This window comes from Spermophilus citellus, assembly GCF_964194105.1.
Source record: "Spermophilus citellus genome assembly, chromosome: 2".
NCBI classification, from domain to species: Eukaryota; Metazoa; Chordata; class Mammalia; order Rodentia; family Sciuridae; genus Spermophilus; species Spermophilus citellus.
In genome coordinates, this window is record NC_138183.1 from 154,908,325 (window position 1) to 154,934,620 (window position 26,296).

Here is a 26,296-nt window from a genome sequence, read left to right on the forward strand (position 1 = left end):
AGTTTTAACCTTATTGGTGCATCAATCCACTTGAATGGATTAACACAGCAATCTGTGTTAACAAGGTGGTAACTGAAGGCAGGTAGGGTATGGCTGGAGGAGGTACTTCACTGGGATGTGCCTTTGGGGTATATATTTTGTCTCTGATGAGTAGAGTTCTTTCTCTCATTCATATTCTCTCTCTCTCTCTCTCTCTCTCTCTCTCTCTCTCTCTCTCTCTCTCTCTCTTGCCATGTTCTGAGCTGTTTTCCATGTCCACGTCCTTCCACCATGATGTTCTGCCTCACCTCTGACCCAGAGCAATGGAGTAGGCTGTCAATGGACTGAGACCTCTGAAACCATGAGCCCCAAATAACTTTTTTTCTATGTTGTTCTTGTTGGATTTTTGGATTACAACAGTGAAAAAGCTGACTAAAACAGAAACTGGCTTGGGGTGTACCTGATTGTGCCTATGGGCTATTTTCTCTGTGATGCAGGAATGTGTTCATTAACACAATCTCAGCAAGCAGCAGATAGCCTGGCACACTCACTTTCTTCTGGGATGTTTGTTGTGTAAGTAAATCAACTGAAGCTGTGCACAAGAGGGTGAATCACTCTGCCTTCAGCTTCCCATTGTTGGATATTGGACACAGAAAGGGGTTGTGAATGGTTTTACTTTTTTACTCTCAGAGAAAAGGGTTAACCATTTCCTCATCTCATTAGCTTCCAAATTTTTTAAGGTTATCACTCTAGCTTCTCTGATACATATCTTCAGCCCTTCAGATGCAAGGTATTAGCTAATATACATAAAACTGTACCCCATCCATAGCATTTGAAATTAAATTTTGGTTCTGGAAGGTAAGAAGGCTTTAAGGTCTGAATAAGTAAATACCAACAAATATTAATGTGTGCACAGAGCTTTTGGATTTTCAAAAACCTTTTATGCCATTTTTAAAATTGACATATAATATTTGTATTTATTTACGGAGTACAGAATTATGATTGAATACATGTGTACAACATGTCATGACCTAATCAGGGTAATTAGCATTTCCCTCTCCTCAAATATCATTTCTATGTGTTGGGAAACTTCAAACTCTTCTTGTCTAGTTATTTTAAAATGTTTAATTAATTGTTACAGATTATAGTCACAACCCTTCCCCATGTGCTTCCTATAATAAACTGAGGTCTAGAGTCAAAAAGAAAGAAAGGACGGAGTCAAGAGTCAAAGGTGGTGGATCTTTTGACTCCAGATCCTGTGCCCTTTCTTCTACAGCACCATGACTCCCTATGGATGGTAGAAGAATTCTAGGCATTGAACAAAAGTGTGAAAGAGCTATTTTAGGATAGGATGAGCCTTCCTGTATGAGCCAAATCATGCCATATAAGTAACCTCCTCCTCTGCCACTGTGGCACTATCCCTGTGGAAGAAGAGATGACAGTGAGCCATCTAGAAAGCTCACCAGTGAACTCCACTCCTGGTTTGGGCTCTGGGTCAGTCATTGCCATCTTACTCCCTCAGGTGAGGGCAAGGCATACAAAGGCATATGGCAGCCAGAGAGAGAACAATCCACATGCCAGGGCACCATTCTCACTGAAAAAGAGCAGTTTCACTTAGTGACTGTGTCAAATGCCAAATGATGGTAGAGGTGAACTTATGTCCAGGCAGAGTGGAGACCCTTCACAATGTTGAGGCTCTCACAGGCATGTCAAAGCTAAGAAAGGCAACTGGTGCTGAAGAGATGTGGAGAGAGAGATAAAGAGCTAATCCAAAGTTGGAAACTGGGCATCATTTGAATCTAGAGGCAGACAGAAACCAAGGTCAATAAGTAAAGAGGAACTACGAATAACGTGTGCAAGAGCCAAATGAAGTTGTACAGGAAGAATCCTCCTGCATCAGGATTCTTTTGGAAAAGTTAAACCCCATGTTACGTTTTAGATAGGTGGTGCCTTCCAAAAGCTCATGTATGAGACAATACAGGAATGTCCAGCCAGTCGTGGTAGCACACACCTGTAATTCCAGCAGCTCTGGAGGCTGAGGCAGTAGGATTGCAAGTTCAAAGCCAACCTTGGCAACTTAGAGAGCTCCTAAGCAACTTAACGAGACACTGTCACAAAATTAAAAAAAAACAAAAAGTGATGGGGATGTGGTTCAGTGTTAAAGAGGCCTGGGTTCAATTCCTGGTACCAATAAATAAATAAATAAATAAACAAAAAGAATGTCCAGAGGTGAAATGATTAGATTATGAGAATTATAAACTGATCATCAGATTAATCCATTGATATGGATTAACTGGGTAATAACTATAGGCAGGTAAGGTGTGGCTAGAGGAGGTAGGTCACTGGGGATGTGCCTTTGGGGTTGATATTTTGTTACTGGTGAGCAGAGCTCTCTCTCTGCTTCCTGACTGTTGTGTTCTTAACTAATTTCCTCTGCCATGCCCTTCCACATGATGTTCTGCATCAGATTGGGCCCAGAGCTATGGAGTTGGCCATCTATGGACTAAGACTTCTGAAACTGTGAGCCTCAAATAAACTTTTCCTTCTCTATGTTGTTCTTTGTGGATCTTTTGGTTACAGCAATGCAAAAGTTCACCAAGACACCCCATAATCCTGACATCTGCTTTGAGTGGAGGTTTGGACAGCTGGCTGGGAGATCAGTTGAAGAATTCAGAAACTGAACACAGAAGGAAGGCAGCCATGCCCACATAAATGGATCCCACCTTCAAAGTTCTTAGAGACATTTTCCTGTGTTTACCTGCAAAGTCTAGACCCAGCCTTCCTCCACTTCCCATTTTCATTTATATACAAACCTAGGAGGTTTTTCTCCCCTTTCTTTCAGCTCCTGGGATTGGCAACACAGGGGTGCTTGCTACTTTTCTGTCACTCAGCCTTCTGTTACCTCTGTTGATTACAGAGCTTCCAAATTAAAGCTTCAGGACACTTAAGTGAGCAATTATTATTATAGTCACAAAAATTCTGGAAATTATTTATTAGGCATCTTCTCATTGTAGACTCTGACAGCTTCTCACTGCATTTTCTGTCACCACTCAGGAGTTGGGAAGATGGTCTCTACACACTCTGATTTGCTTCCTGGGTTTTCAGAGTTCAGAGCTGAGGAGTAACTCCTCAGGATTCTGGGGGTTCAATTCTTCCATCCCTGTGTCTCAAAGAAGACTCTAATTATGTCAGTTAAGAAGGCAGTGTCTTGGGAAAAAATAGGAGATAGAGATCCCCTAATTTAAAGTTTCTCCAGGAGTGAGAATTTCCTCTGCCATGTTGGGAACATGTGGAGATCAACTCTATTCCTGTAGTTGTGGCTGTCCACACAGCAGGTTGCATCTATAGCATGACTTTTTCTGTGGTCCCTAAAGCCAAATTTCTGTGTTTCATTAGATTCCTGCTTATTTTTCAAGCATGTTTCTCCAGCTTTGGTCCTATGAGTCTCTGGTAGTTTTCCAATAAAGACAAGATAGGTTCACTGGTTTTATTGCTTTTTGCCTAGTGTGGTAGGTGTCCAGTCACATCCAGTAGACTGAACACTCCTGAAATGCCACATGATGACCTAGAAATGGAAGGTCACAGAATTCAGTTTGGGCAGACTAAGACTTATGTCCCTAGAGGCTGCACTAAACTGAATCTTGAAGGATATTATTGCAGGATGAGTAAGGGCAGAAGGGCACTCCATGTAGGATGAGTGAGAAAGGCCAAGAAGTGAAAGAAAACATGGGATGATCAAACAATTGAAAGCTTTTTGGTACTGCTGAACACAGGGTTTTGTGGGGGGTGGGGGAGTGGCCGGAAATGAGGTTGGGAAGGGAGCAGGAAGTGTTAACTTTGTTCTGAAGATGAGAGAGCTGAGGGGAAGGCTGGACAGGAAGTGCTGAAAGATTTCTGCCCTATCTGGCAGGTGTGTGGAGGGAGCATGGAGAGTAGTTGAGGCAGGAGGCAGGCAGATATCTGAGCAGAATCCAGGGAGGAAATGATAAGCCTCACTGTAGACTCAGAGCCCTTTCCAGGTGAAGAGGGGCTCAGGCAAAGGCAAAGAAAAAGGAACTGGCTCTGATTGAAATCGACAGAGACAGAGAAACCAGCTGGGGGTAAATTGGAATGGTGATAGAAATTAGCATAGGTGCCCTGCAGAGAAATATTGGGCCTGTGAAAGTGAGATATAGGAAAGGCTGGACTGAAGGAAATGCCCTTAAAATAACCTCCTTCTCTCTCACTGATTCTATGATCACACACATAAATCCTCCAGTTCCATATTCAATACGTCCCCACCTCCACCCTCATCCTAGTGGCCAGATCCGTCTACCCAGAGCCACTGCTTTCTTCACCTTCAGCATGCATCTGTGATTTATCTCTGCAGTTTACCACCCAGATGCCTCCATTCTGCTGTTCCCCAAGCTTCCCACCATGGCTGAGGCCTAGGCTAAGCCGAAAACCTTCCAGAAGCCTCCCTGATGGCTTCTGACGGCTTGGCTCCTTCTTACTAGATTTTGTATCAGATCTACAGTCAGTTCTATACAATCAACAGTTTACTGAATATACTGCCTTATTGCTTCTTATCCAAGAAAACAACCAATTTTTCACTTGTAGGCAAAGACCTTGTCATGTAAGTCCTTTGATTAGCCTGTGAAGTTTAACAGAGAAAGAGAAGAAAATGGTAGTAACTCAAAGTACCGAAGAATATATAATATGATTTTACAGTACAATTATTGAGGTCTTATCCAGGTTACCATAATGGAAGGCAAATTGGTGCAATCAGTTATCAAAAGTAGTCCTATGAGGGAAAGGTTGAACTTGCGAAAATTTTGCAAATTTCAAGAAAAATACGTGGGGCACAGTATCTAGAGAGCAATAATGTGGTAGGAGGATCAAAACCTGTTCTGTTGTACTAAGGTGTAAAACTGGGGCAATAGATAAAGATTCTAAGGAGAGGATATTCAACTCAGGAGGTACTTTCTCAAAGTCAGAGCTATCCAGAAAATGGAGTAGGAAGTCTCAAGAGGCTGTGCATTCCTGTCTGTGGCTGACATCCAAGGAAACATAGCAACAGTTGTCAGGGTGGGATGGTGGTAAAGAACATGGGCTTTGTTTCCTCAACTATAAAATGAAGAAAACAGTATCTACCTCTCAGAACTGATATCAGGAACAAATGAGATGGCACATGTAATGTGTTGGCAGAATTAATTAATGGAACCTTACTATTTTGAAATAATTAATATAACTGAATTTGCATACCAAATGGGAGAAGCTTCAAATTAGATATTTTTGAAGTCTCTCCCAAACCCAAATGTCCACAACTGTAAGATGATGAGTACTTGATGGTGAACTTGGATATGTTGAGATGGTATATTGTCCAGGGATGGTTAGTATCATATAGCTTTCACTTCCCTTGGGAATTATAAGGATCATTTTGGGCTCAGACCAGTGGAAAGGACAGAATTGTTAGAATAATATTGGATCTATAAGTGCTGATTTGTATTTTGGAGCAGAAAGTTATTTAAAGGTGTTTACAGACAAGAAATCATAAATCAAGTTTACCAAGGCAAAAACCTGAAGTCAGGAATAGATCAGGGGTCAGAATTCAGACTGGCAAGACTTGGATTAAAAGCAAATAGAAATAAGAGTCTGTATGAGGCCAAATGTAAGAACCTGGCAGACAAGTCTGGTGGGATCAGTAGTGATCATTATTATAAAAATTTCAGTGAGGCAAGTGCTGCTTCTCCCTGGGCTGAATGGCATGGCTGGTAGGAGCTCTGGGACCCCTCTTTAAGTCTACCAAACGCACACCCCTGAGAGCAGGGCCCCTGGAACTTTTAAAGGTATTTTATCCCAATGTTCTTCCTACATATGGAGCTGCTGAGCGCTTCAGACCCTCACCCTTTCTTCTTCATCCCACGATGCCAGCGCCAAGCATGGATTTCTCCACAATCTCTTCAGCTTACCTTTGTTGGCAACCCATTTGCTGTTTCCATGGTAGTCTTTTCTACTTCTAACCAACCTCCTCCATTCTTTCATTCAAACTAGCTTTGACAATGTGCTCACCCTCCTTGGGGTCCGACCTTGAACTAACCTCTGGGTTTTGAGCCTCCACTTCCATTGCAGCACTGATATCTTGAAAGGACATGGCCCACTACTCTGTCTGGATGGCAACCACTGTCCAGAGGGCAAAGAGAGCTCTGCACCCAGCCTGTGACTAGGAAAGGGACAGCAGGACTGGGGGTGGGCACCACATCAAGCCATTCTATTGGCCTCCCATAGTGCCTGGTGACTTAGTCCTACAAGCTTCCCCTGACACGTCTCTTTCCAGCTAGAAGAGTAGATTGGACATAAACAGAACTTGGACCTTTCCCTCTCACGCTGCAAACAGCAAAGTATTTGGAAGACTGCATAAGGGTCCATAGGACACTGTGTTTGCTCAGTGAAATGGGAACCCTGTTAATAGCCCAAAGTTTAATTTCCCCCTTATCTCACTTTTTTTTAAGTGAAATCATTCTGATTCTATTGTCAACGTTGGTGAGGGTGCTGTGTTTGACTGAAGCAGTAATTTGACAAGATGTGTCTTCACTGTCATTCAAAGTGTGGAATAGAGCTTTCAGCATATGCAAGGTTTGTTCTCTCTGCCACCTCCTTCTCCTCTTTGTGAAACTGCCTTCCCCTTGGAGATACGCCTCCTTAAAGATTAAGAAGGAAAAACACAATCCTGGGGGTCAAGAGGGCATGTGCTTAAATCCACAACGAGTGGGTGAGCTCCTAGATTCAAGAGGGGCTTTAATGCTAGCGGGGGGTCTTCAGGGACAGGGAGAGGCTAGACACCAAGACATAGGGCTCTGTTGGCAGAGGCTCCTTCTTATCTCCATAAATCAACCTCAATGCGTTAATTCCTCATAGAGGATGATGAATGAAAGGCTTTAAGACCTGGCACAAGGCTGGGCTTGGTGAGGGGCCAGGACTGCTCAAATGTCTGCCTGACTCATCCCCATGGCTGTGGGGTAGGGAACAGGGCATCAAAATCAGGGACGACTCCTGCGTACACTTCTGGTGCTGATGGTTCCCAAGCCACCAGAGACTCCAGACAAACATGTTGACTTCTAGACTCTCTAGGAAACTGGGGCCAGCCAAGATCTGGGTTTTGTATTGATAAAGCTCAATGGTTATGAGGATGAGTTTTAGAATCAGAAACACCTGGAGTTCTAGCTCATCACTTTGGTGAAGCATATAAAATGGGGTGATAATACCAATCTCAGAGTGCTCAGTAAGTGGTAGCTGCTATTATGAGTGTACCACACATGATCCCAATGATGTGTGACTGTATGGAGTGGAATGACAACAGGGTATGTGTAAGAACTACACGGAATGGGGAAGGAACAGGAAATGTAAAAGGGTTGTATATTGGGTCCTCTCCTCCTGAGCCATGGGGAAGCTACACAGCCTGTGTGTGTCAGGCTCTGAGAAATCTTTGAGTTCACTGTTGGAATTCTTTCTTAGTTTTTTTTTTTTTTTTTTAGTGTCTTCACCGAGTGTCTTCTTATTTTTTGTGCTTGGGCATTTGAACCCAGGGCCCCATGTGTGGCAGGCAAGCACTTTACCACTGAGCCACCCCAAACCCCTCAGCAAACATTTGAGTAAAGCACTTTGCCAGGTAGTGCTCTGGGTAGAGGGTTACAAAGAGGAACAGGATGTGACCCTATTCTTGGGGGACCTAAGCAGAATGTAAGATAGAAACATTCGAGCAAATTCTTAGCAAGGATGGCACATCATGAGGGGGGATATGCAGAGTGAGGGGCCACTGGAGAAAGGGGGTGCATCTAACTCTAAGAAACGTTCACCAGCCGACCAATTCTCTTCTCCCATCCTACCTCACTGTACCAGCCATCTTAGCTTTGGACATTTTGTTTCTTTCATGTTCATTATTTTTTTCTGAACCTGAATTAAGTGTTGATTAAACTCGATGAGATGGATATTTGTAAAGTACCTGATACACAGTTGGTACTTAATGAATGCTTGTTTCCTCTCATTTCTTTCTTTCTTTTTGTGGGGTGGTTCTGTGTCACAGATCGGTTGAATCATAAGAAATTACCATTTTGGGAGGTCTTGAGTGGTTGACTATTAATGATTTCAGACGGTTCTTGTCAATATTTTTATACATGTGCTTTATTGATTTTTAATTGACAAAGTGATATACATTGGTAGTGTACAGTATGGTGTTTTAATATATGTAGACATTGTGGATCATTAACATGCATTACCTCACATTCTTTCTGTATATGTTAAGAAAACTTACAATCTAAAATCTTAGCAATTTTTAAGTATATAATATACTATTATGAACTATGGTCACTGTAGTATGCAATAGATCTTTTAAACTTATTCCTCCTGTCAAGTTGATATTTTATTTGTTGACCCAATCTTGATTGATGGGTTAATTGATTTAGCTTAGAAGAAAACATTTCTTACTGGAAATGATGGAAGGAAGATGAGAGGTTGGGCTTTACATATCTAGCACATTATGGGGAGGAGTGAAAATTGGGAGGGAGAACAGTTCCAGGGAGTGGAAGTGCTATGCCACCAGTGTAGAATATTCAGTACCCAGGTGAGGGGCAGAGTTGGGGAGAGGTTTGTGCAAAGGAGTCAGGCCACTTCACAAGTTCCTTCTATTGTGGTGACTCTTAGAAGTGTTTTAAAGAACAGAATCTAGACAGATAGAAAACGCACATCCACACATGCACACATGCACATGTACGCATGTGCGTGCACACACACACACACACACACACACACAATAAAATAGCATCTTTATTTCCCTAAGTAAACTTTAGGACTTTTCAGGAAGAACTTAGGCAGTCTCATGCTTCTCAGCCCCTTTCCAGACCCCTCGAATATGCCTGTCTGTCCTAGATTAATATTTCAGCAGGGCACCCATATTCTCAGTAAATATAGCAGGATCAATTGTTTGCTATAGCCTCTGCTGCTCAAATCCACCTTAGATGGTAATATTTTAAAGTTGATTGGATCTTAAAATTGAGAGAGGTCCCTGGTGTCATGACTTTGCTGGCATTATCAGCTCAGCCAATGTCTTAGCAGGCAATCTCCTACAGAAGTAAGTGCGATGATGCTTCCCCACCAAGAGCATGCACCCGGAGCCGCACCAGGCGCCCAGGAGGGAGGCTCACTTAAGAATCCAGTGATGGTGAAGAATGAGGATGCCTCTTCCAGCTTGCCTGTGACCTTGAGGGTGTGGGAATGTGTCCTTGCAGCACCACAGGAGGCTCCTGGGCCTTTTTTCTCCTCTCCCTTCTTTTTCCTTTTCCTTCCTTTCTTTTTTTTTTTATATGTGCGTTGACAGTGTCATCTCTCAACTTGATAAACTTGTCAGAGGGAGCTCCGGGAAAGTGTGACACAGAGGTTGGAGTGATTGCTGAGTGTGCAGGGAGCAGGGGCTGGGGAGTTGTGGGAGGCACCAAAACATTAGCCTGGGGGCAAGCAGATGTTCTGGGATGCCTGTGGCTCTCGGGAGCAGCAGGCACCACCCCCAGGTGCAGCCTTAGTAAACCAGGACCTGGGAGGAGGGAAGGACAACTTTATGGACAAGTACGATGGATGCTAAGGGAGATGTGGGTGGACAGTACCAACCAGGGCAGTGTGGGCACCTGTGTGTGCACAACCACTGTGTAATGAGTGCCTGGCTTACCTCGTGGCTCTTCCTGAGACAGGCCATGTGAAGTTGTGAGTGGGACAGTCAGGCAAGAAGGGCAGGTAGAGGGCGAAGGGCAGAGAGCACTGGGGCTGTTGAGCTAAGGCAGACTGGAAACTCTGGGCTTTTCTTTCTGTATTCTTCTCTGAAAGATTTTTCTTAGTTGCTCACCTGGAATGCATAATCATCCATAATCATGGAAAATTCTCCTCTGAGCCTACTGGGTGGGTAAATTAGTGATTGCTGTACTTCGGAGCCTGGCATGGTGCCTTATATGTCACTGACATTCTATTGACATTATTCAAAACATGTGGAATCGAAGAATGAAACTCAGTACTTCCTTTTTTGCCTGAACTAATTAGATGGGGTGAGGGGGTAAAGCTACATTAAATGAGTAATGTGATGATATGGTAGAGTTAGGAAGATCTGAATTTGAATACCAGTTCTGTCCAAATGAACTTTCTTCTCCAATCTTCAGTTTACTTGTCTGTACAATGGGAGATCTGAAAATGCCCCGCAGAAGACCTGGTGGTCAATATTGTAACTTGTGCATAAAAATCCAAAGCGCTGTTGTATAACAATACAAATAAAAGACTTTTGGAAACTGCACAGAAGGAATTCAGGAGGCCCACCCTGCTCTCCTCACCTGGGACAATTCCCTTGCTAAGGGCGGAATAGCACCATGCACTTACCCTCTCATGCACTTACAACCCAGCCCCACCTTCGTTTTTCTGTCTAGAGGGAAGGACTTGGCAATCTGCCAGTGGAACAGGTGGCTTCTTTTCCCGTACTATCTAATGGTGTAATAATCTGCCCCAGCGTCTCTGACTGATTAGAGCACATCTCAGGTGCTGCCTTGTAGAGTCAAGGCCAAGAAATCCACCTCGCCTGGGAAGTGCAATAATTGCTTTCCGTGCCCTGCCTAGAGTGTGATATGTATATTATAAAATAGGATTTAGGTCTAAAAATAAAGGAAGTTGTCAGAGCTCAGGATTATTGATACAAGTGTGCATGACAACACTGACAGCTAATGTGAAGAGCTCTAGTGGTGTCCAGGTTTCTAAACTGTGAGGAAGGTAAAATTAATAAATGAGGTCATTGACAATACTCTGGGAGGGAGGAATCATCCTCCCAACTCACTGGTTCACCATTTCTGGCCTTCGCATGAACAGAAGCACATATTGAAAGCCCAGTTAATTACAGACACACCAAACACAGAGGGATGAAACTATTGATATAATTAATATATTAAAAGCATTGATAAGCCCTACTGAATGAAATAACATGGGAATTAAAAAGCACCCCTACTATTCACAGATTACCCACATCCAAACTATTCTAATAATAGAGTCTGGTGGTCCGCATGGTGGGACAGGAAACAGTAGTTGGAATCCGGAGGCTTCAGGGATCTTTTCCCAAAACAAACCTCATGACCTCTGGGCCTCAGTTTCCTCAACTGCAAAATGAGGGGGTTGGACCAGAAGACTTCTCAGGTCTGATCTGGTTTTGACATTCCAAGGCTCCATATTGAGCATAATTTCATTGATCTTTGTGGATGCAGAAGCCATTTCAGGCCCCTACAGTGTCTATGTCGCCATTTTGAACATCAATGGCCTTTGTCCAGAAGAGTGTTAGCTATGGAGACGCCTGATTAATAGACTACAAGATAACAGGGCTTACCATTGTCACTTTCTTCTTTTCCCCAGCACTTCTCTCCTTGGGGAGCTAAATAAGACTGGTCAGTTTTGCTTTCTTTTTTTTTATTTTCTGGATTTTATCTACACCTCCAGCAGAGATTTTGGTTTTTCATTTACTTTCACTGCAGGTTTCAATCTTACCCACCCCCAAAACAATATCCTCTACCCTGTTGCATGAAATAAAAGAAAAGCTTCAAATTGGCTCTGCCTCCTTAAGCTCTTGGAAACTTTTTATTGTGTGGGTCTGCAAAACCTAAATTTGGGGCCTGCACTATTTGGTGGTATCTCTTTGCCTCAGAGGAATCTTCTAGCTTTTCTCCATTTCAAAGCACTTGGGTCCACACAAATGCTCTCGAAGAGAGAGCTTTTCTTCCCCCCTTAGCAAAAATTCAGGTCTGTCACCAGGAAAGAAGAGGTTTTTCTGTGGAAATCTTCCTCATGCTGGTTATAAAGCCACTCACATCTCAGTATGAACTCTGCTAACTCGCTCCGTTGTCTTTGTGAGTGAGAAGCGAAATCCACACAAAGGTATAAAGAGCTGATCCATATAAAGATTGCTCTCTGGATTTCCATTGGGCAGCAGCTTTCTGATGACTGCATCTTTGCTGTAGACAGCTGTGCAATTGAGCCAACAGCAGGACTCCAGATGTGCTGGGGCTTGCTAGGCAACAGACTTAGAAGTTTGGCCAAATCAGCCCCAGATAATTACCAGAGAAGGAAAAAATTAAAAAAAAAATGTAGGGAGGGTCCAGAGTCTTTGTGTCATCCAGGAGCTGGGGGATTAACCCAGCACAGAGATGGAGCAAGTTAGAATGGAAGATCTACTTCTCACATCATGTGTGATTTTCTTTCCTTGGCTGTAAGAAACTCTTTCTTAAGAAAGGACAGCAGAGCTGAGAGTGCCCACCTAGAGAGGGAGCATCACACAATGCTTAGTAGTCTGGGCTCATGAGTCCAGACAACCTCAATTTGAATTTGGCTCTGCCTCTAACTAACTGGGTGACCTTGAGGCTGCTTTGTAGGGCTATGCTTACAAAGCCATTAGAACACACCTGACACAATTCATCATAGTTGCCCCTTCTTTTACAAGGAGGAATTTTACAAGCAGCAAGACACTGTGACTAGATCAAGATCAAACAAATAGCATATAGTAAAGATTAGACCAAAACACAGTTCTCCTCACTCCTAGTTCAGCGTTCTTTTCAGTACTCCAAATGTGTGTGATTGTAAGAATCACCTGGTAGAATAGCTCTTGAACAGAATCTGGAGTCTGAATATTAAATGTCCCAGATAAGTCTTCAGATGGAAATAGTACCTCCCTATACCACCGTGCCTAGGATGGAGTCACACAGAGACAAAACTCTCAGTCCTTATGTGTCCCTAATGTATATACAGAATGGAAGAAATGAACCATTGATTAGGAGAGGTAATGAGGATCCCAGAAGGAGCAATCTGCATAGTACCTGGTGACAATTTTTGAGTAAACAATCGATTTTTCACAGAACTTTAGGAAATAAAACTCGCAAGCTCTCTACATAGAATCTCTTAGAGATGATTGAGAAGGCTCATAGGGTTCTCTTCTGGGCACATTTTTGTTTGTTTGTTTTTTACAGAACCCAGGGCTTCACCAGCTGCTAGGGAAGCACCACCACTGAGCTGCATGCCCAGTTCTTCTTGGGCACATTTAGTGAGATCAGTCTGCTGCAGGGTGACCTGGCTCTTCCTTGGACTTTGCTAGAAATCAGGGAGCCATTGGGGGGCTGATACAATTCAAGCATTCAAAAGGGAACACAGAAAAAGGGCCCCTTAGGTGGGAACAGGAGAGGAACAGATGGCAAAAAATGTTCTTGGTGTCTTTTGAACATTAGCGCCCTGGAAACTTTGTTTTAACTTTGGGTTTTTATGGTTACTTTGGGCAGCCACAAAGGATAACAGAACTGTGGCAGCAGCTCTGCCGGGAGAGGGGAAGCATGAGTCCTAAAGCATTTTAGGTACAAAGGCAGGTGGCTTCAGATCGACCGCAGGTTACGAAATGGAAAATCCCATTGTCGTTTTGGACTTCGCAGGGAGCCCAGAGTAAATAATACTTCTCATATAGCTTTAGCCTCGTGCTATCTTAATTGCAATCTCTGGTGAGATTTGGAGTTATGCGTTTTTAACAAGCAAACCATAAAATAAGGTTTAATCTCCCCAGAGCCCTGGAGTTAATTTATCTGTCCACAGGCTAAGATCTTTTTAAAGGTTAAGAATGCTTGGGTTTTCTTTCTAGGTCTCTGGATTGGCTGGAACACCTGCAGGTGTCTCCTACGGCTGGCGGCTGGAATCTGGCTTTCATCAGCGCTAAAGACCCAACCCTTAGGAAGCCCTGAAATAAGAATCAGGTGTTGGATCCTAGTAGTCATGAACCCTACTTTGTTCTGACGGAGAGGAATTGGTATTCTGTAGAACTGCATCTGTGGTTGAAAAATACGCCTTATAAGAGACGAGACTATCTTTCCTTTACAATTAGGAACTTCGAGATTTGGGGGAAATTACTTAAACTCTCTGAGCTTCAGCTTCATCATCTATAAGATGGGAATAATAAAATCTCCCCTGGAGTCTTTATATGGATGCTTTGAACATTAAATGGTATGTAGATTGCTCTTTTAAAAAAATGGTAAAGCACAAAATAGTTGCTAAGCTAACTTTCTTACCTAGTTGTTAATCCAGGTGGAATTCGTCATCTTCATCAAAGAAAGTACTTTTTCCATGATGCCACGTTAGGAAGGAAAATTTTCCGATTTTCAGAATGTATCTAAAAATCTATCCTAGTCTCAGCTGGTCAGCACAAATTCATTGCTAAAACCCAAAGAGCACAGGTTATTGCGCCGGCCTTGGGCCTAGCGCCTTGCAAAGTAGATAGACATATGTTATTTCTAGTTAGTTTGGCAGGGCCACCTGCCCTGTTTGGAGCAGCTTTCCTGCCCTTGTCAATTTCAGGGGGATGCAACGACTTCTCCCGATCTACTGACTAGGGGTCTCCTGTCATCTCATCCCTCTTGCATGGCTGTACCACCAGCAGAGTAAGGGAACCTGATGGCACTCCCACTGGAGGCTACAGACGAAGAGCCCCAGAAGACATACTGATGTGCTCCACTAAAATTGAGGACCACCTTCCAGTCTTCTGCCACCCAGGATTCATAGCCCCATTGACAGGTACCTCAAGTTCAAGTCCTGATATAACCTGTGAGCCCTCCTCCCTTCCCAACACATGGTTCTTCCCCACCCCTCCCCTCATCCTTGCCTTGATGATTCATCCTGAACCACCCCTCCCTTTTATTCCCTGCCATTTTGTTTTACCAATACCTAGAGATCACCACCACCAGCCACCTCTTTCAGTTCAAACCTACCCCTCTCTGACTCTCCTCACCCTTTTCCTGCCAATCCTCCAATATCTGCACATCGGACATGGTTATTGCAATAACCCCTAATCAAAGTCAGCACTGGTCAGGGATGGGGATCCAGGGTCTGTAGGATGGCGATTCTGCCTTCTGTGCTTTGCTCTCTGAGAGCTTTGCTGTAATTATTCACAGAGCTACTACACACAAGTAGAGGCCAGTTTCAGTAGGTAGGGGAAGAGGAAGCTGGTGCCATGGTTTGGGATTTCTCTTTGGCTATGCATTAAAGTGTATTTAAACATTCCTCACTCTTTTGATGGCAAGCCATGTGGCAGGGATAAAGGATTAGGGAGTATGTGTCAAAAGGGAACAGAATTGTTCCTCTAAAATACAGTTCTAATCCCGTCACTCCACACCTCATAAGTCTTCCCTGGATTCCTATGACATGAAAAAGAAAAAAAAAATGCACACACCTCAGCCTGGGAGACAAGGCTCTGAGTAGCCACTACCTCCCTGCCATTCCTCTCCCCCCACCCAGGACCCTCCTCTGCTCCAACTATGCCTCCCTAGTCACAGTACCCCAGACAACCATGCACCCATTGGTGCCCCTCCTTGGCATGGCCCATGCATCGGCCCTTCTATGGAACATCCTTCCTTTGCCATTTTCCACCTCTCCATATGTAATCCAGGCAGCTGAAACCATGTCTTTTCACCTCTCCCCTATAAGAAAAGAGAGTGAGTCTCAGAAACAAGTTTGCTTTCCTGATGCCACCAGAGCATGTCATTTTTCTTCTCTTACACTTACAGGGCTCAGCCAGCATCTACTGCAGTTACTTGTACGTAGGGCCACTTCTCCTCTAGGCTGGAAGCTCTGGCATTCGGGGACCATTTTCCTTCTTTCCCTCCTTTCTTCCTGGCATTCTGGAGGAGTCACCATGCCACCATGGAGTTATTAAAGTTATTGAGCTCAGGTGCAGGGCATTGGGAATCCATAACTACCTTCCTGACTCTTCCATGACACCCACCTTTCCTATCCAGGTTCAGTGCCCATTTACCACAGGCAGGGCTCCCCATCCTCAGGAATTTCCAGGTAGGCAAGAAGCTGAGGCCTCTAGTTGGGGACCTGCTCCTGCCCTGACTCCTTGACCTGAGCTGCCGAGGGATACCAGAGGAAGGGAACTGCCCTCCATGCCTAGATCCCTTGCACACCTCCTGAATAAGCTCAGCCTCTTCTGTTTGCCCTTATCTGGGCTTTGGAGCTATTTGGGAGACACCTTGAGACAGCTGGAGAAATGGCAATAATCCAATTAAAGCGTCTGACACTCTGGACTGATGGCATCTTGGGGGAAGGAGGCAAGCACACAGGGACTGTTGCAGGGGGACTGTTGCAGGTTCTGTAGGTGATATGTTTTTTTACTGGCCCTTGATACCTACAGGGAAAACACTTGCAGCAAGATTTGCAGATAAAAACCAGTGGCCTCTGCTTCCTCCCTGGGGTGTTTTCTCGAGAAATTGGTTTCTGGGCAAAGAGGGGACAAGACTTTTTCTTTCCCTACCTTGTGACACTTAGAGGGGTTAGAAAAGGAAAATTTGGAGGGGGGGGCGGAGAATAAATCAGAGGGACCAGCAGGGGTTGAAAAGCCCAAAGTCTCCTTGACCAAGAGTCTTTTCAGAGTGAGGGGCTACGTCCTCCCTGTCTCTGTTCTCTCCCTCTCTGCCACCTCTGCCCTGTTCTCTCTTTCGGTCATTGCCACTGTTTCCTCTCTGGGAATCTCAGTGGGTCTTCAGAGCCCAAACAAATCACAGGTGCTGTCCTTTGGAAATTAAAAGGGAAAGACCCATAATCTAATCACTACACCTTTCATGGAAGTGACCAAAGCCCAGTCACAAGTCCTTGGTGTTGCTGCTCCCCCCGTTTCCCTTAGCAAGTGCCCCTTCCACCCCCAGTTCTGTCTCCCTTACTAATTCCAGCCCTGTTGCCCTGCAGGCCCCTTCCCACACACTCCTGAGGCCCAGCCCCAAGTCCTTCCCTGTGCCCGATGCTCCAGCCAGCTCCGCGACACCCCACTCCTGGCCAACTTGACTGTGTGATGGCTGGACAAAGTTAAATGGTCTTCCCTTCATTATCAGAAAGAGTTTTATTCTGACTGAAGTGAACAATATGAAGAGACACTACAGAGCTCTGGCGGAGGATGAAAAGTTTCTTATATTCACAGAGCGGCACTTCAAAGTGTCCTGTGAAAAGGTTCCACTTTAATTAGGGGGAGGAAATTGCCATGTAACTTAATTAATATCAAAACCTTCTTTTTTCCCCTTAAATACAAGAAAGAAAGATGGCTACAGAGAGAAGGAGAAAGGGACTGAGAGACAGTCTAGCCGGGCCTGCTTGTGAACCGCATAATGACAAACTTTATTTCTAATCACTCTACATGTGTCTTAGGGTCAATGAAGAACTCTGAAGTCACAGTGGGTGACTTTGCCACAGTGGAGGTGTCCTTTCTCCATCCCTGATGCTCTGGACTTTGTGTGAGATAAAGTGAATTCTTGAGATAGTTATCTGAATAGCTCAGAAGAAAAACACAGAAACCCTGCTTGGTTTCAACTGAGAAGTATATGCTGAAAGTGGTTGGGAAAGAGGATCATCTGCTCCATGTTGTACTAAAGAGTGCCCTTTATGGACACTCCTCCTCCTCCAGGGTCCCCTGGCCTTGTCACTGTGCCCCACCTTCCTCCCACCCAGTCTCTTGGCAGACTCCTGGGAATTTGCCTCTTTTCTCCCTCCCTCTTCACAATCAGTCCCGCAGACCCATGCTCCCCCTAATCACCTCTCAAACCTGTGCACTTGTGTCCTGCTGCCGTGCAATTGACCGACAGAGCCTAACTGGTCTTTGTGTTTTCCTGTTTTCCCACTGAAATACGTTCCTCAGCTACAGCCACGGTGATTTTTATAACACATAAAGGCACACCATTCCTCTGCTCAAAATCCAAGGCTTTCCATCGCCTTGGACAAAAATTCAGATTCCTTAACAAAGAGTCCCCAGGCCCTGTGTGAATTTGTCCCTGCCTAATTCTCTTGTGCCTGCTCTCCATGACAGCCAGAGTATCAGGGTCTTTGTCACAAGGTTTCTAAATTTTGGAACATTCTTCTATATCTCCTCCACCCTCTGGTCTTAGCCTACAGCCTCCTAGTCATATCTTCATTCCTGACATACATGCTACACACACACACACACACACACACACACACACACATTTCTTTTTTTATTAATTTTAAAAATTTATACACAGCAGAATGCATTACAATTCATATTACACATATAGAGCACAATTTTTCATATCTCTGGTTGCATACAAAGTATATCCACACCAATTCATGTCTTCATACATGTACTTTGGATAATGATGATCATCACTTTCCTTCATAATTTCTAACGCCAAGCCCCCTCCCTTCCCCTCCCACCCCTCTAGGAAAAACTCAGACATTTACATTAAATCTCCATGTTACATAATCACATGGAATACACAGTTCTTCTTAACACATACCAGAAATGTAAACAATTAGCTGTTTAGCCAAATACCTATTTGATATTTTTCTTCTCCCCTGGACTGTAAATCACGGAGAAGCAGAGACTGTGCCTGTCATATCATGACAGAATCATGGCAAACATTGTTCTAATATCTGTTAGGTCATCTCAATATAATAACAAACCACTAGGATGTCTCATTTTATTAAATCCATTTTACAGGTGTAGCATTTGGAGCACTGAGGTCAGATATTGTCCAAAGTGGCTCAGGTATTAGATGGTGGGCATCTCACTCCTCCATCCTGCTTTTTTATCGCCATCCTCATGCAGGAGCTCCACTGCTCCTGCAGGAGGACCACAGTACACATTTGTGGAAGGGGGAAGGGCACAGGAATAACAGATCTGGGAATAGCTGGAAGAGAAGTGACAAGGGCACCAGACATGACTCTGTGGGTCCAGCCCTCCAGACCATGGAGGTATTCCATCCTATTCAGCACAACCTGAGTTCAGCACTCCCAGGAAAGACCCCCGGCTCACAATTCTGCCTAGAAATGACTCTCTAGGGAAGGAACATAACCAACGCATGTGTCCCAAGAAAGTGAAGACATGGGTTAATCTCAGAGATTTTTCTTTCCCCATTTTTTTTTTATTTGTTTCCAACTCAGCTCCAAGTTCACCTACTTCCATCAACCTGAGGAAGTATAATAACTTAATTTTTAGAGGGAAACACAGGGATAGTTAATATCTCCCAGACACTGAATAAATGACTAGCTCAAGATAGCTAAAGTTTCAACGTTAGATACCATGATTTCCTCTGAGGACATATCTTTTTGAAGGAGGGTTCTCTGTGATTGCTGTGATGAAAAGCAATTACTGCACAAAGATCAAGAAGACATAGAAAGCAAAGGAGGTGCTATCCACAGTTTGAGAAGTTCTGTAGTGCCCAGCAGTACACACAGCCCACTAGTAAGTATTAAGATTGTTCAAGAAAGAAATAAAGATTTTTCTCTTTCGTTTATGGTTTTTTTATGATAGTTACTGAGTTGTCAGGGAATTAATACTTATAAGGTTGTTGGACTCTAACTACTTAAAAAAAAAATGGGACTGTTGGTTCTTTTGGCCAGTGGTACTATGAGAAACCATCGAGGGACTTCGGATGCTGTGAATCACACAAGTGTGGGGACCTCAGGGATAAGGATGTCAAAGGTATTCATGGTTGGGATTGACATACAATGTGGTAGAGGGGAAAGATCACTCCTTTTTATATACCTTTATTTTATTTGTTTGTTTTTATGTAGTACTGAGGATCGAATCCAATGCCTCACACATGCAAGGCAAGTGTTCTACCACTGAGCCACAAGCCCAGCCCCAAGACCACTCTTCTTAAATAGAATCATCTACATGAGACATAAGTGTCCCCTAGGGTGATGTCGTCTTGGCAGACTACACCTCACCTTACTGTGAGGCAAGGGAAAGAACCAGACCCACCCACAGCCAAACCCCACCAGGCTCTCAGCACGGAGCCTTCTCCCAGATGTGCACAAACATCCGTGGCAGAAAGGGCCCGTCACCACCCAGCCTTGAGGCTTGAAGGACAGGTTTGTAATTGACAATATCTCCGCTGCCCTACGAGAGCAGCGCCTGGAGCCAGAGGTCTCCCCACAACAGCAAAGAAAAGCTTCTTAGCTCCCCGCGCTTCACGCAAGGCCGTCCGTTATCAGCCGCAGATGGGAGCCTCGCAGCCTCCCACTCCGGAGCGCTCGGTGGAAACGGGCTTGGCAGGTGGACAAAACGGACAAGATGACAAGCGCTGTTAAGGAGCAGCCCACAGGTTGTTGTAACACATACCTGGGACCCTCCTTCTCTAGCTCCCGCAGGCGGCGGGGACCCGCTTCGGGCTGCGCGGTCAGAGGGCGCAGCAGCTTTGGGGACTCAGGCCACTTCTCAGGCGCCGGCTGCAGCCTCCAGAGACCTCCTAGGCGATCTCCTAGGAGGTCTCGCCTTCCAAGCCGCCGGTCCTAGCGCAGAAAAAAACCAAGACCTGCAGGAAGGGAAACCTGCAACTCGGTTTATTTCATATATGACTCTTTGCTCACTTATTTTCATAGGAGGACGATAGCAAGGCAGGCGCACCTCAACTTTCTCATCCTCTTGCTCAAGGACTTGGTGGGGTGTGCTTGGGCTGCCCCGCACACTCCAAAGCAATACAATAAATAAGGTGAGCGGCCTCAGGACCCTTGGAGGTATTGGCCCTCCCTCTGCCACCCCACAGGCTGATGAGTTTAGGCTTCTAACTTGCAGAAATCTGTTGTCCTCTGAACCTTCTCTAACTACTTTCTCCCTTCCAGTCCAGGAGGACTTGCAGAAAGCTATTCAGACCTCCATTCCCTCCTCAGCACATCTTGAAGGCCTGAGTCTGTCTAGCAGATGGAGGTCATCGTTGCCTGAAAGCCAAGAGCTGCTTCTCCCAGAGGGTGGAGCCCCGAGGAAGGGCGCGAGGGGCGACAGCTGCAGACAGCATTCAGTTGCGCGGACTCAGCGTCCGGCATTCGGGAGGTTTGCAACTCCGCAGTCCCCCTGAGTGAACCTACTACCAATAGCATGTCTTGAGCCCCTTGCATCCAAGCCAGAGATGTCTGTCATATCGTCATCCCCCCAGCTGTAGGACTTACTATAATTTTATACAGTTCTGTAGACAGATATTGAAAAGGCATCTGGAAAAATTGATAGCATATCAAGGCAAAGATTTCATAAAAGCCATTTTTAAAATGTCCAGCCATAGGTACCCGTGTACAGTCCTCTTAGATGCACCTTCAAGTTCCCCAAGGCTTTTTTCATGATCTTAGAGCGCCCCCTTTGGAGATGAGGCTCCTACTGCAACGAGCCATGGCCGCTTCTCCCCAGGCCTTGAGAAGCTAAGGGGTGAGTCAAAGGAACAGAAGAAAAGAAGAAGGGCACGGTGTGTGTGTGTGTGTGTGTGTGTGTGTGTGAGAGAGAGGGGGGGGCATGGATATGGGGTGACCAGAGAGCCATCTGCCACTGTGACAAGAACCTTGCTACACCTTCAACATACGTATACCATCAAATCCTCACACACAAATAAGCTTCCAGCCCCAATTTATTAACCAAGACACAGATAATTTAAGGAGTCTTCCCCACAAAGACACAGGAGTGACTGCCAAAGCCCCTGTTCTCTATCATAACCAAATATATGCAATTTGCTTCTGGAAAACTGACAACAGCTGTGCCTCCTCATGTTGTTCCACAAAGACGTTTTCCAATTCTACCCTGAAATCACAACGAAAAGAAACAACGGTGCTCAAGAGACAGACACAAAGTCTGGTGGCTTTGGTTGGAAATAACCACTGTCAAGGACAAGTTTTGCAAACATTCTTCTCCGCTGCCTTTTTATCAGATTATGCTTCCTCCCTGTTCTCAGCGACAGTGAACAAGTGGCTGCTGTCAGAGCATGAGAAGGGCCCCACACTTAGAATCAGAAATATGCCCTGGCACAACAGGGCTTGGCCTCAGCAAGGCTTGGGCAGTGTTAAGAGAAACTGCTGGGCTTCAGGTTTTGATCTTCAGAGGTACTACCTGGTGTAATAGTCAGAGTTCTCCAAAGAGACAGACCTGATAGGGGACATTCTATAATGAGGAATTGGCCCACCTAATTATGGAGGCTGAGAATTCCTGCAATCTGTGATCTCAAGCTGGAGACCTAGGAAAGCTGGTTCTGTACTCCAGCCCAAACCCACCGGCCTGAGCACCCACAGAGCCGATGGTATAAGTTTCATTCTGAGGCAGGAGGAGATGAGAGACGTCCTGGTTCAAGCAGTTCAAGCAGAGAGAATGAATTTTCCTTCCCTCCACCTTGCTATTCCTTTCCTTTCCTTCTCCTGTTCTATACAGACCCTCAACAAACTGGATGCTGCCCACCCACATTGGGGAATGGAATCCATTTTATTGATTGCAGTGATTCAAATGCTAATCTCATCTATAAACACCTCCACAGACACCCCCCCCCAAAAGTGATGTTTAGTTAAACGTCTGGGCATCCCATGTCTCAGTGAAACATAAAATTAACCATCACACCTGGTGATTCCCAGAGCAGAGCAGAGAGCTCTGTGCAGCCCAAAGTGCAGGGATAAATCCAAGATGAAAGGGAGAGCAACCAGGCCAGGAGCCAGGGGTTTGGTTGAGCATTAGGGATAGGAACCGGAGAAAGGGAAAGAGACAGTTCTTTAGAAGGATCCCTGAAGGTGACCTTTGTTAAGTCAAGGGAGAAGGAGCACTCCTATCTGAGAGTATCTAAAAACACTGCTATTAGATTGAGTCTTGGGCTGCAAAGACACAGAGAAAGGGCTATGAGTGCTCAGGATGGAGTCGGATGTGCAGGGCATGAACTTGATCTCAAACCCAAGACTCTTTTGGAAGAGTCTAGGGTGAGAACAGACAAAGTTGAATATAAAGGAAATTTCTTTGGGGGAATATGTGCTTCCCATAGGCCTGTGCTTGAGTGGAAGCCTTATGGCTTCTCTCAGAGTGAGTGAACTAAGTTCACCTCACCCATTTCACTGCCTCCATTCCCTAGGGCCTTCCAATCCTTTCAAGCACACAAGAGTGTATTCTACTCTGAGTACTAGAGAAGGCTCAGGAGAGCACCTCCCTGCATAGGCTCCCAAAATAAAACCCAGTAATGTCAAGTGAAGAAGACGGCACAGGGATGACCCAGGGGGTGAGCCTGGAGCCCCACCTGCACTCCTCAACCTGCCAAACACCCATTTTTGATGAGTGTCTGCAGGAGCCAACCACATGAGCGGGCAGGATAGGGAAGGTAGGCATGTTTCACAGGGCCCGAAAAACAGGGGTACTTCTTTTGCAAGACTGAGTGAGGAGCCAGATGTGCTGCAGGAGTCAGTAGCCTTCCTCCCTCCCTGCTTGACCCTGTGAGCTGCGTTGGCCTGAGATCTGTTCTGCTAAACCTGTGACCACTGTTTGAGCCCTTTATGCATAAATTAAACCTTCAAAGAAGGAAGCTCTTTTCCAAAGCTCCAGATAGCCAGTAGTCTATCAAATGCAAGTCAATGAGTATTAAATAAAATGACTGAAAACATAGTCTATTACTCACAGTCTCCAAAATGAACGCATCTCATGATAAGTTCTTTTCAGAATTTAGAACCAACATTTTTTTTTTATCCCCCAAGAATAGGGGACAATGGGAAAACACATTTCTCACTTTTCAATGATTAAAGTTATGGTAATATGCCATGATTCATTTTTTGCCCTAGCTACTGGGAAGCTCCTATCAGATTTTGTGCTAATCGCAATCAACATGGTAATTAATACTTTGGATGAAGGTATAGCCCCCTTCTTTCTCAAGTCTGGTTTCCCTTTTGGTTTGATTCAGTTATCTTATTGTAAATATCCTTTCTTTAAGTTGTTCACTCCATCTTTGGAAAGGGGTAGATATTTCTGTGAGAGACAACAGAATGCTTAATGCACATTCATGACCACAACTGGAAAAACCACACGAAGGGTACATTTTCCTGGCAGGACCCCACATTCCATCAACACTGTCTTCAAAGAAAAAAGGACAATCTTCTGCGTTCCTACCTTGCCTCTTCCTCTGCCACTACCCTCACAAGGACAAAGTGTCGAGGGCATTCTTTAATCTCCTCTATTTTAATTGGTGAGAGAAAGTGGTGCCACTCATCAGTGCTCTAAGTTGGATGGATTTAATTAGATCTAATGACCAGATAAATGGAGAATTCAGAATAAGGACCTTTGGGGACTGAATGGTATGAAGAGGATTATGTTGTTATATTTCCCTGCATTTATCACCAGGGCTGAGGCCACGGTGGAAAGAGAAGCAGGGTGCTCAGAAGACCCATGGAGCTTAAGCCAGAGCAGAGGGTGAGGTGGGAGTGTGCACTGGGAGGATCCAGGTGTCGGGGGGGCGCTGCCCGAGTCCTCCTCACTCTTGGCTGATCCTCTCTCGCAGGTGACCTGCTTCCTGGGCATTCTGTCTCCCTGCGACCCTAGCATTTTCCCACCTCCGAGGAAGGCCACAAGCCTAGTCCTAGAATGAGTAGAGATGTTCGCTTGTCAGGCTTCCCAGGAGCAGATGCTGAAAACAACCTGTCCCCCTTTGACAAGTCGCCTTTATCTGGTGTGAGCAGGATCATTTTGAATATCCGTGCGCTGTCACTTAGGACCTGGAGTGTCAGAGATTTCTCTCCCCTCAAAGATCATCTGTCAGAGTTAGTGGGGTTTTCTAGTCCCAAAGGCCCTGAGGGGAAAGTTCTGGGGGTGGAGGGGAAGTGGAGGAGGGATGTGGGGAAAGAAGTCAGTCTTCAAAGAGTCCAGACCTGACTCATCTGCTGAGGGGGGTGAACAAATTCTAGCCTGGAGAAAGGCCACTCAGGACTGCGGGTCTGGAAAGGAGGAGAGAGAACTTCTACTGAGTATCCACCATATGTCCAGCACTTGGCCAGATACTCATCTGTAATATCATTTAATTCTTATAATCTCTGGGTCTGCTGCACATTAGCTCTTTAATATGCACAAGTAAAATAGAGGAATAATACCCCGAGAGGGATCCTGGTCCTTATTGTACCAAGAGAAAACCAGCACTTAGGGAAGATGAACAGCTTGCCCAAGAGACCTAGGATTTGAGCCTAGGTTTTTCTTTGTGAGGCCATGTATCAATCTCTTTCCAGCTGGACTTGAGCTCAAGACATTAGCCACAGTCCTCTTCAGGCCCCCTTCAATCCCTGCTCTAACTAGCGTGTGCTTAGTTTGGTCTCATTGGCATCAGTTTGCTCATCCATGCAATGGACCTGTCGGGGCAGTACTTTGTGAGGAAGGAGGCTGCTGCTGGTTGTCCTGGAGACCTAGTAAAGCTGAGATAATTTTCATGGAGATGTGATCCACCTTTCATCTAAATCCAAAACCCTGCATTTGGTGATAAACAGAATTAATGTGATGTTAACTCTATTTATATGGCTCTCTGCCCCAGGAGATGAATTTACATTCGTGCTAAATGTGCTTCAGCGGCACCTAACAGTGATGCTTTATTCCACTGCCTCTGGACCCAGGTTAGAAGATCAGGCCATTAAGGAAGCATCACACACACATGCGTGTGTGTGCACACACACACAAACATAGACACACACACACACACACACACTGCACTACAATGACCCTGGGCACATAGTGCTGCAGAAGATAGATAGGGAGGGGAGGGAGAGTTCCACTTCACAAACATAAATGGCAACCAACACACTGTTCCAATTCTGGAAGGTTCTTAGAGGTGCTAAAACAGACCTGCCAGGTTGTCTTCATCCTAGCCTTTCTCAGAATTCTTCACATAAAAATAGAGTCTAGGGACCAAATCGTCTGAGTTGTTGCCTACATGCTGTAGTCTGCTAAAGAAAGACCTTTGTAGGCTTGAACCTGGAAACATGCGTCTCAGTGAACCCTACTGTAATAACCCAAGCAATTCTCAAAGTAGGTCAATCACTCCTCCCCAGAAAAAGGATACTAATATTTCCACTGAATAAAGTTTCGTGTTCCTGCATCTGAGCTGAAGGCTTTACATAAATTATCCCATTGGATTCTCACAACTCTGTGCATGGTTTACTATAATTATGCCCATTTTACAGATGAGAAAATTGAGGCTTAACAAATTAAAAACTTCTTCACAGTCACTCAACTAGCCTATAATTAGTAGAAGAAAGGTGTGAATCTGAGTCTGCCTGAGACGACTACTTATTAGACCAGAGACTTCATCGATATGTGTGTTTCTGAGGATACTGGATTGCTGAGAAAGAAGGTGATAGATGAGGAGATTTTAGAAAAGGAAATTTTGCAAATTTCTAACACTCACGTATCATGAACCATGGTGAGTACACATATGCGTCAGATCTTGTTTCTCTTAGAGAGGGCAGCACAAGTCATAATCCTTTCCATCCATTCATTCACATCTACTTCAGACATTTATTCAACATGACCTGTGCT